At 44.3% G+C, this 14039-nt stretch overlaps 1 long non-coding RNA gene across 1 annotated transcript; it reads right to left on the bottom strand.

Annotated features, from left to right (window-relative positions):
- Window positions 1-11004: 11004 nt before the first annotated feature.
- Window positions 11005-12730, bottom strand: LOC124091510 (uncharacterized). The gene is made up of 2 exons (XR_009226647.1): window positions 12277-12730; window positions 11005-12071 (listed from the first exon to the last, which is right to left on the bottom strand). It is a non-coding gene; the product is annotated as an uncharacterized LOC124091510 (long non-coding RNA).
- Window positions 12731-14039: the final 1309 nt, after the last annotated feature.

Genomic DNA, 14039 nt, shown 5'->3' with positions numbered 1-14039 from the left:
TTGACTTTTCTGTTTTTTTTATCTTGTTGCTTTTGAAGAACATGGGTCAGTTCTTAGGACGAATGTCCTTCATTGTAGGTTTATCTGATGTCTCCTCATGATTAGATTCAGATTATGTATTTTGGTTTTGGGCAGGAATTCCACAGAGTTGACACTGTGTTCTTCTTCTTCTTCTTTTTTTTTTAGTAGTTGTAGATGGACAGCATGCTTTTATTTTGTTTATTTTTATATCGTGCTGAGCATTAAACCCAGTGCCTCACACATGCAAGGCAAGCACTCTGCCACTGAGCTACAGCCCCAGCCGCAGACACTGTGTTTTTAGTGTATCAGGAGGCACAAGGTATTGGTTAATCCCCAAATTGTTGGTATTAGTTTTGGTCATTTAGTTAAAGTAATGGCTTTCAGGTTTTGCTATGGCAGATATATTTTTCTTTTCTTTTTTTTCCCAGGACTAGGAATGAAACCCAGGGAGATTCTACTACTGAGCTACATCCCCAGCCTTTTGTATTCTTTGAGACAGAGTCTTGCTAAATTGACTTGGCTGACCTTGAATATGTGATCCTCCTGCCTCAGCCTCCCTAGTCCCTGGGGTTATAGGTGTGTGCCACTGCACCTAGTTTTATTTTCCATTTACATTACATTATATTTCCATTAGTATCTTATAGATGATGATGATGATGATTTTTGGTACTGGGTGTTTAACCCAGGGGCATTTTAACATTGAGTATATCTCCAGTAAACCACCCCTTTTCCATATTGAGACAAGGCCTCATTAAATTGTTGAGGCTGGCCTTGAACTTGCTATCCTCCTCTCAGCCTCCTGGGTTGCTGGGATTACAGGCCACTACCTAGCTTATGCAGTTTTTTTTTCTCAAACTTCCACTTATAAGTTTAGCATCTAAAATCAGGTGTGGTGGTATGTACCTATACCTACTCAAAGGGGTGAGGCAGGAGGATCTCACCTGAGCTGAGAAGTTCAAAGCCAGCCTGGGCAACATAGCTAGACCCTGTCTCAAAAATCAAATAAGGGGCTGGGGATATAGTTGGTAGAGTACTTGCCTTACATGCACAAGGCCCTGGGTTCAATCCCCAGCACCACAATAAATAAATAAATAATAAAGCTTATCAACCTTTGGTGATTCTTGCCTCAATTACTACTCTGATGGTGGCCAAATGATGATTTATTTTATTTTATTTCAGTCTGTGACATTTACTGAGGCATCCATGTCAGAAAATCCACTAGGAAGTAGTAAATACAATTCTAGGTGGAGGTAAAATCTGAGGTAGATCCCGTTGTTAAGAATTAATGCTTTAGAGACAGGAGGATTGGGAGTTCAAAGCCAGTCTCAGCAACAGTGAGGCGCTGAGCAACTGAGCAACTAAATAAAATACAAGATAGGGCTGGGGATGTGGCTCAGTGGTTGAGTGCCCCTGAGTACAATCCCTGGTATACCCCCTGCCAAAAAAAAAAAAAGAATTAATGCTTAGGGCTGGGGCTGTAGCTCAGTGGTAGAGTGCTTGCCTAGCACAAATGAAACACTGGGTTCGATCCTCAGAACCATATAAATAAATTCTTTGTGTATGTGTGTGTGTGTGTGTGTGTGTGTGCGTGTGGTGCTGGGGATTGAACCCAGGGCCTTGTACATGCAAGGCAAGCACTCTACCAACTGAGCTATATCCCCAGCCCAGCATGACATCAATAAATTGATAAAGTTTAAATAAATAATTAATGCTTTAGCTGGGCACACCTGTAATCCCAGTGGATCAGGAGGCTGAGGCAGGAGGATCATGAGTTCAAAGCCAGCCTCAGCAATTTAGCGAGGTGCTAAGCAATTCAGAGAGGGCCTGTCTCTAAATAAAATATTTTAAAAAAGGGCTGTGGATGTTGCTCAGTGTTTAAGGCCCTTGGGTTCAATACCTGCTATATGGAAAGAAAGGAAGGAAGGAAGGAGTGAAGGAAGGAAGGAAGGAAGGAAGGAAGGAAGGAAGGAAGGAAGGAGTGAAGGAAGGAAGGAAGGAGTGAAGGAAGGAAGGAAGGAAGGAAGGAAGGAAGGAAGGAAGGGAAAACAAGAATTGACTCTTTACAAGTAGAGCAAATTGCCCAGAAGTGACAGAAAGAGAGGAGGACAGATACTATCAAAGTAAGTGATACAGCTGTGGGAACTCATCACCATGAATCTCACTCTTTTGTATAATTAACATGTACTAATTTCTAAGCACAATGGCACAGGCTTGTAATCCCAATGATTCTGAAGGCCAAGGCAGGAGGATCTCAAGTTCGACCCTGTCTCAAAATAAATGAAAAATAACAAGTAGCTCTGTGGGAGAGCCAGTGTGAATTTCAGTTTGGTTTCAAATGATGATTTAAAAAAAAAAAAAAAAACATGTATAGTGAACTTTTATTGTAAGGAAGAGCTGTCCTCCCTCCCTCCCTTCCATTTTTTGGAGAGTAGAGGGTGGGTATTAGGGATTGAACTCCCGGTCAGACTAAGTTGCTTAGGGCCTTGCTAAATTGATGAGGTTGGCCTTCAACTTGTGATCCTCCTGGCTCAGCCTCCTGCATTACTGTATACCTTTCTCTTCTTTCACTGAGCACAAGTTTTTTTTTTTTTTCAGTCCTAGGAACTGAACCCAGGTCTTTGTACTTGCTAGGCAAGACATCATAGAGCCACATCCCCAGCCTCAATGAGCATACTTCTTTAAATTTTGGTGAAATAAACCTAACACAAAATTTACCATCTTAACCATTTTTTTTTGTACCACACATTGAACCCAGGGGTGCTTAACCACTGAGCCATATCCCCAGCCCTTTTTTTTTTTTGTATTTTATTTTGAGACATGGTCTCACTGAATTGCTTAGGACCTTGCTAAGTTGCTAAGACTGGCTTTGAACTCATAATTCTCTTGCCTCAGCCTCCTGAGCTGCTGGGATTACAGGTGTGCATCGCTGTGCCCAGCATCTTAACTGTTCTGAAGAGTACACTTCAGTGGCATTAAGGACATTCATGTTGTGCAACCAACACCACCCTTCATCTACAGAACTTTTTTCATCTTTCCAAATTAACTGACTTCCCTTAAACTCTAACACCCCATTCCACCTGCTCCTAGTCCCTGCAACCCCACTCTACTTTCTAAGATTTTTTTTTTTGATGCCAGGGATTGAACCCAGGGGGTACTCAACCACTGAGTCACATCTACAGCCCTATTTTGTATTTTAGAGACAGGGTCTCACTGAGTTGCTTAGCACCTCGTCGTTGCTGAGGCTGGCTTTGAACTCAGGATTCTCCTGTCTCAGCCTCCCAAGCGGCTGGAGGCATGCACCACTAAGCCCTGCTACTTTCTTAGAATTTGACTACTCTATTCACTTCATAGAATCATAAAGCATTTGTAGTTTTGTAACTGGCTTATTTCACTTAGCATAAAGTGCTCAAGTTTCCTCAATGTTGTAGCACGTGTCCTTCATTTTTAAGGCTGGATCATATTCCATTGTAGGTATATGCTATATTTTGTTTATTCAGTCATCTGTCAGTGGATACTTGGGTTGCTTCCACCTATTTATCATTGTGAACAATGTTTCTATGAACACAGGTGTGCAAATATCTCTTTGAGATCCTGACTTCAATTGTTGTGGATATATACCCAGTAGTGGGATTGCTGAATCATATGGTAGTTCTATTTTTAACTTGCGTTCTACCATTGAGCCACATACCCAGCCCCTATTTTTATTTTTTTGAGGAAGCAGTTTTTCATAACTGCTGCATCATTTTAGTTTCCCACTAACAGCAACTTTCTCCAATTCTTGTCAATTTTATTTATTTTTAAAGTATGTGAAACAATGAGATGGTTTTAAAAGTCAGAACTAGACCAAAAAGTATTCTTAGAGAAGTATCACTTCTCTTTCCCCTTTCTCCCATTCCACTCCCAACCACTTTCTTCTTTATTTATTTTTGCAGTGATGGGGATTGAATCCTAGGGCCTTGTGCATGCCAGGCAAGCTCTCTACCACTGAGCCACATCCCAGCCCACTCCTCCTGACCATTACTCTCAAGGAACCAATCTCAATAGTTTCTGCTTTATTTTTCCTGTGTTTCTTTTTGTAAAGATAAGCAAATACATGTATATTTTCTTAGATCATCTTTGCATACTATAAATTTATTTATGTACTCACTTACTTACTTATTTTTTTGAGACAGGGTCTCCTTATGTTGCCCAAGTTGGCCTCAAGCAATTCTCTCACCTCAGCCTCCCCATTAGTTAGGACTATAGTGGCACACCACCATGCCTGTCTTTCATACACACTTTTTTTGCACTTTGCTTTCTTTCATCAACAGCATGTCAGTTCATAGATTTCTTTCTCAATCATTTTATAGCTGCATAAGACACCATTGTGTAAATGTTCTACAGTTTCTTCAACTACCCTGTGTGTAGGAACTAGCATTATTTCCACTATTTTGTCATTGTAAACCATGCTGCAAAAAAGAATCAAACAAATAAACAAAAAAGCCAAGGAAAAAGGAAAAAAAAACATGCTGTAATGAATAACCTAGTGCATATGTGTTTCCACATTGATGGAGGTGTCTCTTCAGAGTAAATTGCTGAGTGGGATTGCTGGGGCAAAAGAGAAAAATGTATTTTTGTTAGATGCCAAACTCTCTTCCATTAGTGTAATAAAAGGTCTTTTGAAAAAAAAAAAAGTATGCTCAAGGCCCTGGGTTAAATCCCCAACAGCAAAAAAAAAAAAAAAAAAAAAAAAAAAAAAAGATAAGTAATAAATAAACAAATAAAAAAAAGCACAAAGAAGAAGAAAAGCTGTTCTTCACAAAAGAAACCAGTCTTTCTTGTGGCCATCCAATAGTCCATGTTGGTTTTAAGATTGAGGGATTTAATTTCACAAAGACTGGTTTTTACAGAGTGATTTATTTCACATTGTTGGAGACTCAGCTGGTGGCTCTGCCCTCCATAGGACCTCATGCAGCCATAGGAGCTTACTACTTTACAAAAGCAGCAACTGAAGCTCAGATGTGATAAGCTGTTGATAGGCTAGATATATGTGACTCAAAGCCTGTTGATATATGTGACTCAAAGCCTGTTGGGGCTGGGCGTGTATCTTAGGGGAACCACACTTGCCTGGTAAATGCATGCAACCCTGGTTTCCATCCCCAGCAACACACACACACACACACACACACACACACACCCCAAACACACAGCTGTAAAGATTAATTGTTTGCTTCTCTGTGAGATCCCAGATCTCCCAGGAAATTTGGTGCAAATCGGGAGCCTATTTCTCAGCAACACACTAAGAAAGAGAAAATCAGCCTCCTGAAAGCTGGAAGCTTGTACTGGCACCCACAGCTAGGCCTTACTGTCTTCCTGTTGAACAATTTCACAAAACATCAGCATCAGACCAGACTGCTTTAATTGTAATGAATCAAGACAAAAATAAGACCAGCCTGCAATCTTTCTTTTTTCTGGTACCAGAGATTGAAACCAGGAGTGCTTAATCACTGCGCCACATCATCAGCCCTTTTATTATTTTTTAAAATTTTGAAACAGGGTCTCACTAAGTTGTTTTGGGCCTCACTAAGTTGCTGAGGCTGGTCTCAAACTTGTGATTCCCCTCCCTCAGCCTCCCAAGTTGCTGGGATTATAGGTGTACACTACCATGCATGGCACCAGCCTGCAGTCTCACCTTAGCACAAACACATGAACATTTTCCAAGCCAAAAAAAAAATGACCAAATGTCCCGCAAATCCAGCTAATATGCCTTTTTGTTTTGTTTTATATATATATATATATATATATATATATATATATTAGTTGTAGTTGGACACAATACCTTTATTTTATTTATTTATTTTTATGTGGTGCTGAGGATCGAACCCAGCGCCTTGCATGTGCTAGGTGAGCGCTCCATCACTGAGCCACAACCCCAGCCTTGTCCCTGTTTTTATTTCCTGTGCTTCTGGGGATTGAACCAGAGCCTTGTGCATGATAGGCAAAGACTCTGCCACTGAGCTACATTCCTAGCCCCAACCTAGCTAATATGCAGCTTCATTGCCAATTACAGCTTAAATCTCCTCTCTAGTGTACCTCCTGTATGACTTATTGAGATACCCAATCATAGACATACCTCCACTTCCTGTCCAGATCAAATGGAATCCCTTCTTCCTTAAACCCTCACCTGGTCTGGGTGCAGGCCAGGTAGTGTGCAATCGCAGCTACTCAGGAGGCTAAAACAGGTGGATCACTTGAGCCCAGAGATTCAGGATTAGCCTGGGCAACATATCAAGAACCCATCTCTCAATGAACAAAAAGGAAAACACAGTGACCAGGATGTTATTAACACAGTGGTAGCTAGGGCTCTTTGGCTGGAGGCTTTGGCAGCACTTACAGAGTTGGCTACAAGTTCAAGGACTCATTGGAACCCCATTTATGGATACTTCTGGTCCACAGACTCATTTAAATAGCCTCAAGCCCAGAGCATCAGTAAACAGATGGAGAAACTGAGGTTTAGACAGATGGACTTCTTCAGAGTCCCACTGTGAGCTAGTTGCTGGGTGGGAATTGGAAACTGGCCACTGACTCCAACGTGAGATACTTCCAGCAGATACAGGTCCCATTCCCAAGCCCATCCTGACCAAGACAGTGTCCTCCCTGCACCAGCCACAGAACTGCCCAGCAGGACGTGCACATGCTCATCTTTCAAGTATGGCTTCATTCTCTCCCAGCTTTCTTCCTGTAGAATCAGGCAATAAGATCCCAGATGGAGGTGAGAGGTTAAGAGAATCCTCACACGGGGATGACCCCTTAAGGAGGCTCAGGCTGTGAAGTCTCAGCTCAAAGGAGCTTCATCTTCCCTGTCCAGCAGCTCTGTGTCTTGAAGCCTACACCTTCACAGACACTGTAGCCAGGAGCAGACCTCGATTCCTTTCCTTGGTTTCCTTCTTATACCTCCCTGCTTTGTCTTTGCCATGCTCTGTACCTGGAAGCCCTCCCTTCCTTTCTCATCTTGGAGATGGTGCCATGTTCCTTCAAGCTCTGTTTCAATTCTGAATTGGAAGAAACTTCCCACCTCCTGCCTCTGGGGTTCCCTCGCCCTGACCAGGCCCTTTCTTCATAAGCCTTTTTTCCCAGTAGTGCGCAGTTGTCTCCCTAGGCCACCCCACTGCAGGAAGTGCATTGCACTCAGCTTCTATGTGATGCTTGGTCAATTTACTATAGGACTTCATCAGCCAGCCCAATAGCAGGGCCGAGGACCGGGTGGGTGCTATTGGCATCTCCCTGCCTGAAGAGCACAGGGTTGTGACACAACTGTCTGGCTTTGGGAGGAACCCTGAGGCCCCTTCTCACCCTGCAGCTCCATTCCCTAGGCTTCCTGCCTCACCCCACCTGCAGTCTGCTTCCCCCTTTCTTTCAGAGCTACCTGGGATTTCCCCAGAGCACTTAGCACCCCAGGACCTCCCAGTACAACATCTTCTGCCTCAAGTTCCTCTGGCACCCCGAGACCTGCCTGCACTAGCTGTCAAGGCTGAGGGCTTTTCTTGACCAGGCATGAAACCTGGAAGCCTGGCAGCATTGGGCAGGAGGCTGGGTCACTGAGCCCTGTTCCCTGCCAGGGTGTTATTCCTGGGACACATTCTCAACTATTCTAGCTCTCTCTCTCTGTGAAAGAGAGCTTCCTCTGAGCAGGGTGTGGTAGTGCACACCTATAAACCTGGTGGCTGGGGAGGTAGAGGCAGGAGGATCACAAGTTCAAAACCAGCCTCAGCAACTGTGAGGTGCTAAGCAACTCAGTGAGACCCTGTCTCTAAATCAAATAAAAAATAGAGCTGGGGATGTGGCTCAGTGGTCATGTGCCCCTGAGTTCAATCCCTGATACTCAAAAAAAAAAAAAAAAAAAAAAAGAAAGAAAGAGAGAGAGAGAGAAAGAGCTTCCTCTGATGGATCCAACAGTGTTCCTAAGGGAGGCCTAGGGTAGTTTCTTAAAATCCAAATTCAGCTATTCTCAGGATAATTCAGAAGGGGCTGCCCTCTAAGAAATTCTTAGAGCCCCAGCTAGGAGAGGCCTTGACTTTATGGTTCTGTTCCTTTGGGGGATATGGCTGGGTATTCTGTGAGCCCCCAAGCCCTGTGGAACCAGGTACATTGGGATGCACATGTCTGATGCTCCTGACCACATGATTTCATCTGCATACCCACTTGTCCATCTATCCATCTATCTTTTTTAAATTAATTTTTACTTATAGGTGGACAGATATCTTTATTTTATTTTTTTTATGTGGTGCTGAGGATTGAACCCAGGGCCTTGCACATGCTAGGTGAGCACTCTACGTCTGAGCCATAATCCCAGCCCCTGTCCATCCATCTTTGAGTTGGTTCCTATGAATGGCCTCTTTCTTGAGGTTTAAGGTCTTTTTGTTTCTTTGAGTTGTAGGCTGCAGTTTGGCACATATGTATCCTTGGAATCTGGAATGAGAACCTGATGGCCACCTTGAGCCTCTGGCTACACTCTCTAGGTGCTGCCTGTTTCGCTCAAAACTCATCCATGCCCCTCAGAGTCAGGGATTAAAGGCCCCTACTCAGCTTCCCACTCAACTTATGCCTCAGCCCTCTATCCATCCCATGCTTCAACTCTACTTGTTCACTTTTTTAAAAAACTTATTTTTTAATACCTATTTTTTAGTTGTAGGTGGACATATATCTTTATTTTATATTCATGTGGTGCCAAGGATCGAACTCAGTGCCTCATGCATGCTGGGCGAGCACTCTACCACTGAGCCACAACCCCAGCCCCCTACTCGTTCTCTTTTACACATCCCAAGGTTTACACATACTGTGCCCACTTCCAGGAATGTCCTTCCTCCTTTTGTCTCCTAGAAAACACTGACATATCTGTCAGCACTCAGTTAAAATGTCAATGTCATAATCAAATGGTTCTTGGGATGCCCACAGCATTGATCACAGAATCATGCTGAGAGATATATGTGTGGATATCTCTCCTGCTAGACTGGGAGGGCTTCAAGGGCAGGGGATGAATAGTGCTCACATCTGTGCTTCCAGTGTGCACAGAAGGCTGGATCTCTAGCAGTCATTAGGAATGTGGGTACACAGATAGGTGGTCAGACAGATGAATGGAAAGGTGGGTAATGGGTGAATGATAGGTGGATAAATGGGTACAAGGCTAGGAGAGTAGTTGAGTAGATGCACTGTGGCTGGATAGAAAAGCAGGTTAATGATTGATGATGCTTTTTTTTTTTTTTGGTACTGGAGATTGAACCCAGGGGCACTTAACCATTGAGCCACATCCCCAACACTTTTTATATTTTATTTAGGGACAGGGTCTCACTGAGTTGCCTCACTAAATTGCTGAGGCTGGTTTCAAATTTGCAACCCTCCTTCCTCAGCCTCCCCAGTTGCTGGGATTACAGGCATGCACCACTGCACCCAGCAGGTTGATGATTATTCTAATGATCTAACTTGACCCATTTATTTCCTGGTCCTTCCCTCTGACCCTCTTACACACAATTCATCTTAAATTAATCCATAAGAGTAGACCTCCCTCTTTAAAAAAATGAGTGGTAGATGCTTGGAGTTGAGGATGTAACTCTGTGGTACAGTGCTTGCCTAGCATGCATGAAGCACTGGATTCAATGCCCAGCATCACCAAAAGAAAAAAAATTCATGCTTGATGAATACATACCTACACAACAGCTTTGAAACAGAGCTGAACTGATAGGATGACAGGGGACAGACAGATCCCTCAGAGAAAGAGGACAACAGAGCCAGAAGCTCAGATGTGCCTGGGAGGGCCATCTGCTCTACATGGAGACATGAACTGGAAAGGGGGTTGCTCTCACCTCCCAGGCTGCCTTTGAGCTGCTAGATTTATTGAGTACTTGGAAGTCTCCCCAGAGATCTCCTGTCCTTTTGCCACACTGCACTGAAGTCCACCAGAAGATTCCACTAATTCCATTGAGGCTTTGCCTTTTCCAGACAGCCTCTGTCACAAACATGTTTTAACATTTCTGGGAGCCACTGACATTTTAATATAAATTACCTTGCTTGACAAAGTGGCATGTGCCTATAATCCCAGTGATTTAGGAGACTGAGGCAGGAGGATCACAAGTTCAAGGTAGCCTAGGCAATTTAGCAAGATCCTATCTCAAAATAAAAAATAAAAAAAGGCTGGGCATGTAGCTCAGTGGTAGAACACTTCTGAGTTTAATCTCCAGATATATAATCTCTTTTCCATCTGTAATGGGTGGCAGAATTTTGAGTAGTTAAGAGAGAAGGGGCAACTTCTTTGGGGCATAAAACTGGGGACCTCCAGATAGTGGGTAGAGAGGAAATAGGTCTGCTGGTGTTTTTACTGAAGGATTGAACTCAGGGGCACTTAACCACTGAGCCACATCCCCAGCCCAATTTTGTATTTTATTTAGAGACAGGGTCTCACTGAGTTGCTTAGCACCTCGCTTTTGCAGAGGCTGGCTTTGAACTCTTGATCCTCCTGCTTCAGCCTCCTGAGCTGCTGGGATTACACATGTATGCTGCTGCGCCCGGCTCCATTTTCTTTTGATGACACACCTCACTCTGCTCACTGTATGTGGTTCTTGTGGATTTGGAATACCCCCAACCTCCCATTCAAAGCTCTAGACATGAACTCATGATTAGTCTGGCCAATCACAGTAATTTGTCATCTTGACTACAGAATTAGGAATGTGCATGGGACCCAAGCCAGGCTACATGACCTACAGCTGGAACTGAAGGTAATGAAACTTCTCCATGATTGGGTCTCCTAGCTGTTAAGGGGTAGGTGAGGCAGCCTCTACTGGGAGAGTTGAGGGCCAAGCTGTCAAAGGCAAAACAAATCCCCCTTTGCAGAGACAGGTGGAGTGCTTGGACAAGGTGTGCACACCCAGAGCTTGGCCCCAGACCTTGTACATTACTTGGTGTTTTAGTCTGCTTTGTGTCACTATGACCAAAATACCTGACCAGAACAACTTAGAAGACAAAAAGTTTATTTGGGGCTCACAGTTTTAGAGGTTCAATCCATGGTAGGCCAAGTCCATTGCTTTGGGCACAAGATGAAATAGAGCATCATGGGGGACAGGCCTGGGGGTTTCATGGGGCAGGAAGCTGCTCATCTTACACCAGGGTCAGGAAGGGGCCCCCAGAAGAACAACCCTTTCTGGGCATGCCCCCAGTGACCTACCTCCTTTAGCCACATCCCACCTGCTTTTTAAAAAAAAAATATTTTTTTTAGTTGCCAAGAGATCTTTTATTTTATTTATTTACATGTGGTGCTGAGGGTTGAACCCAGGGCCTCATACATGCCAGGCAAGTGCTCTACCACTAAGCCACAATTCCAGACCACATCCCACCTGCTTTACAGTTACCACCCAGGCAGTCCATTCAAACTAGGATGGACTGATTAGGTTATACCAGTCACAATCTGATCGCTTTACCTGAGAACATTCCTGCAGGGACACAGGAGCTTTTGGGGGACACCTCATACCTAAACTATATATATGTATACACATATACATATATACATATACCAGGTAATTTCCTTCTACCTTAAGGTGGCTTGACTTGTCTTTCTGCCACTTAAAACCCAAACATTCTTGGAGAATACATCTGCCTTCCTGCCATCTCAGCCCAGGTGAGGGTCATCTTCCCATTTCAGAGATTAGTCCTCTGGGGTAAGTGCATGCCAATGCCACAGACAGGAGTCAGGAATGGAAGGAATGCCCTCAGGCCACTGAATCCGCCCTCCCTGGTCCCCACAAGTTCCCAGGCAGGCCTCAGGAGTGGCCGGGATCCAAACCTCCTCTTCACTGGCCCAGAAACTTGGGCATGCAGGCTCTCTGCTGCTCCACCTGCTGGGTAACTTCCCACGCTGTGCAGGGGAGTTTGTTTTCCCTTATTGTCTGATGGACTTTGTCTCCAAGAGCAGCGCCTGGGCTGGGAAACTTCAGCTTCCAGCTGTTAGGCTTGTGCAGACCATCTGTTCTTTTCCCCAAAAGGTGGTTGCAAATGTCCTCAGCAATTCACAGCTCCAGAGTGCCCTTTATGCAGATACAGAAACGAAGGGCACCTAAGAGCCAATTTTTAACCCCAGGGCACCCCACAGTTACCTATTGGGAATTCACCTCCCCATTTATTCCTTCCTCTTTGATTCCCGGATGGGCCCTAGGAATCCCCAGAGGGCAGCATGGGGGTTCCACAGAGAGCAAGCCAGGCATATCCTCCCTGGCCAGGGGTCTGACCTACCTCATCCATCACCCAGGACAACTTGTTGTGTGTCTTATCCAAGAATGGAGGAGCTGGGTCCTGCTAGGCAAGCATCTGGAAGAGGTTCTGAGGTGGGAGTTTAGAGACCTCAAGATGGCGGAGACAGGATACAAGAAAAATGCCGTCTGGAATACAAGACCAGGATATGACTCATCAAGTCCCTGTTTACCATAAGTCCCATTACCATGACAACTCCCGCCACTGAGGGACTATGCTCATGGCAACTCCCCCCACAGGCTCTGTATTCTAATTAGGCAAAAATAAAGTATTCAGTGTGAACAATTGGGGCACGATCTTCTATCAGGTTCATACAGAGTGGGTAATGAGGCACAGCTCAGCATATAAGACAAGAGTTGCCCAAACATCAGGACCTTGGGTCACTCTCTCGCTGGATGCACTCAGCTCTGCTTTACGGGGTGTTATTTTCACTCTCAATAAATCTATGCTCTGCCTGTTACTTCTGTGTGTCGGTTTCTCTCTCTCTCTCTCTCTCTCTCTCTCTCTCTCTCTTTCTACTGGGGATTGAAACCAAGGGTGCTTAACCACTGAGCCACATCCCTAGCCCTTTTTTAAAAGACTTTTTTATAGATATACGTATATTTTCAGTTGTAGATGGACACAATACCCTTATTTATTTATTTAATGTGGTGCTGAGGATTGAACCCAGTGCCTCACATGTGCATGGCAAGTACTCTACCACTGAGCCACAATCCCAGCCCTCCCCAGCCCTTGTTATTTTTTATTTTGAGACAGGGTCTCACTGAGTTGCTTAGGGCCTTGCTAATTGCTGAGGCTAGCTTTCAATCTGCAATCCTCAGCCTCCTGAGTTGCTGGGAATAAGGCATGTACCACCACACCTGGCTGTCTTTCTCAATTCTTTTTTTCAGCATGCCAAGAACCTGGACTCCAACTGGTCCCCCCACCAGTATCAGTTCTAAGCAGCCTTTCAAAAATATCTGCCATGCTGCTATGTTGGTGCATGCCTATAATGCCAGTGTCTTGGGAGGCTGAGGCAGGAGTATCACAAGTCAACCTCAGCAACTTAGTGAGATCCTTTCTCCAAAAAATAAAATAAAGACTGGGGATTTAGCTCATACCCAGTTGCAATTACATCACCTCACTTGACATAACCAATGGACAATCCCAAGTATAAAAACCACAACAACAAAACTGCCACTATGCTAGGTGCAATGGTGTGCACTTGTAGTCACAGTTATTCGGGGGCTGGGAAACTGAGGTGAGAGGATTGCTTAAGCTCTGGATTTCTGGACCAACCTGGACAATATAGCAAGATTCCAGCTCAAAACAAAATAAAAACAAAAGTACTACTGGAAGTTCTGTAAAACCAACAGATCCAATGACTAGCCGCTGATATAATATTGAGTGCTTACTCTGTACTGGGCGATCTGAAGTGCTTCAGGTCAGTTATGTCATTTATCTTCTCCAGATCAGGAACCATAATTGTCTGCATATTATCGATAAGGAAGCTGAGGCTCTGCAGTTGAAATAACCTGCCTGAGAACAAAGGCCTTCCCACAGGTGTCTCCAGAATAGCAATCCAGGATGACAATGCGGGTATTTCAACACTGCCTCAGGCCAGGATGGCCTGGGGGTTGGGAGATGGCTGAATCTTGGGTGTGAATCAGGACACAGCACAGAGGGTAGATACCTACAGGGAGACCTTCACCACAAAAGGTCATTCCACATCTGCATGGTAGAGGTGTGTCACAGTTCCCCAGTTA

This window comes from Marmota monax, unplaced genomic scaffold (genome assembly GCF_021218885.2).
Source record: "Marmota monax isolate L192 unplaced genomic scaffold, Marmota_monax_Labrador192_F-V1.1 WCK01_AAM20220418_F8-fsc00170, whole genome shotgun sequence".
Lineage (NCBI taxonomy): Eukaryota > Metazoa > Chordata > Mammalia > Rodentia > Sciuridae > Marmota > Marmota monax.
This window is presented reverse-complemented; position numbering and strand designations above follow the sequence as displayed.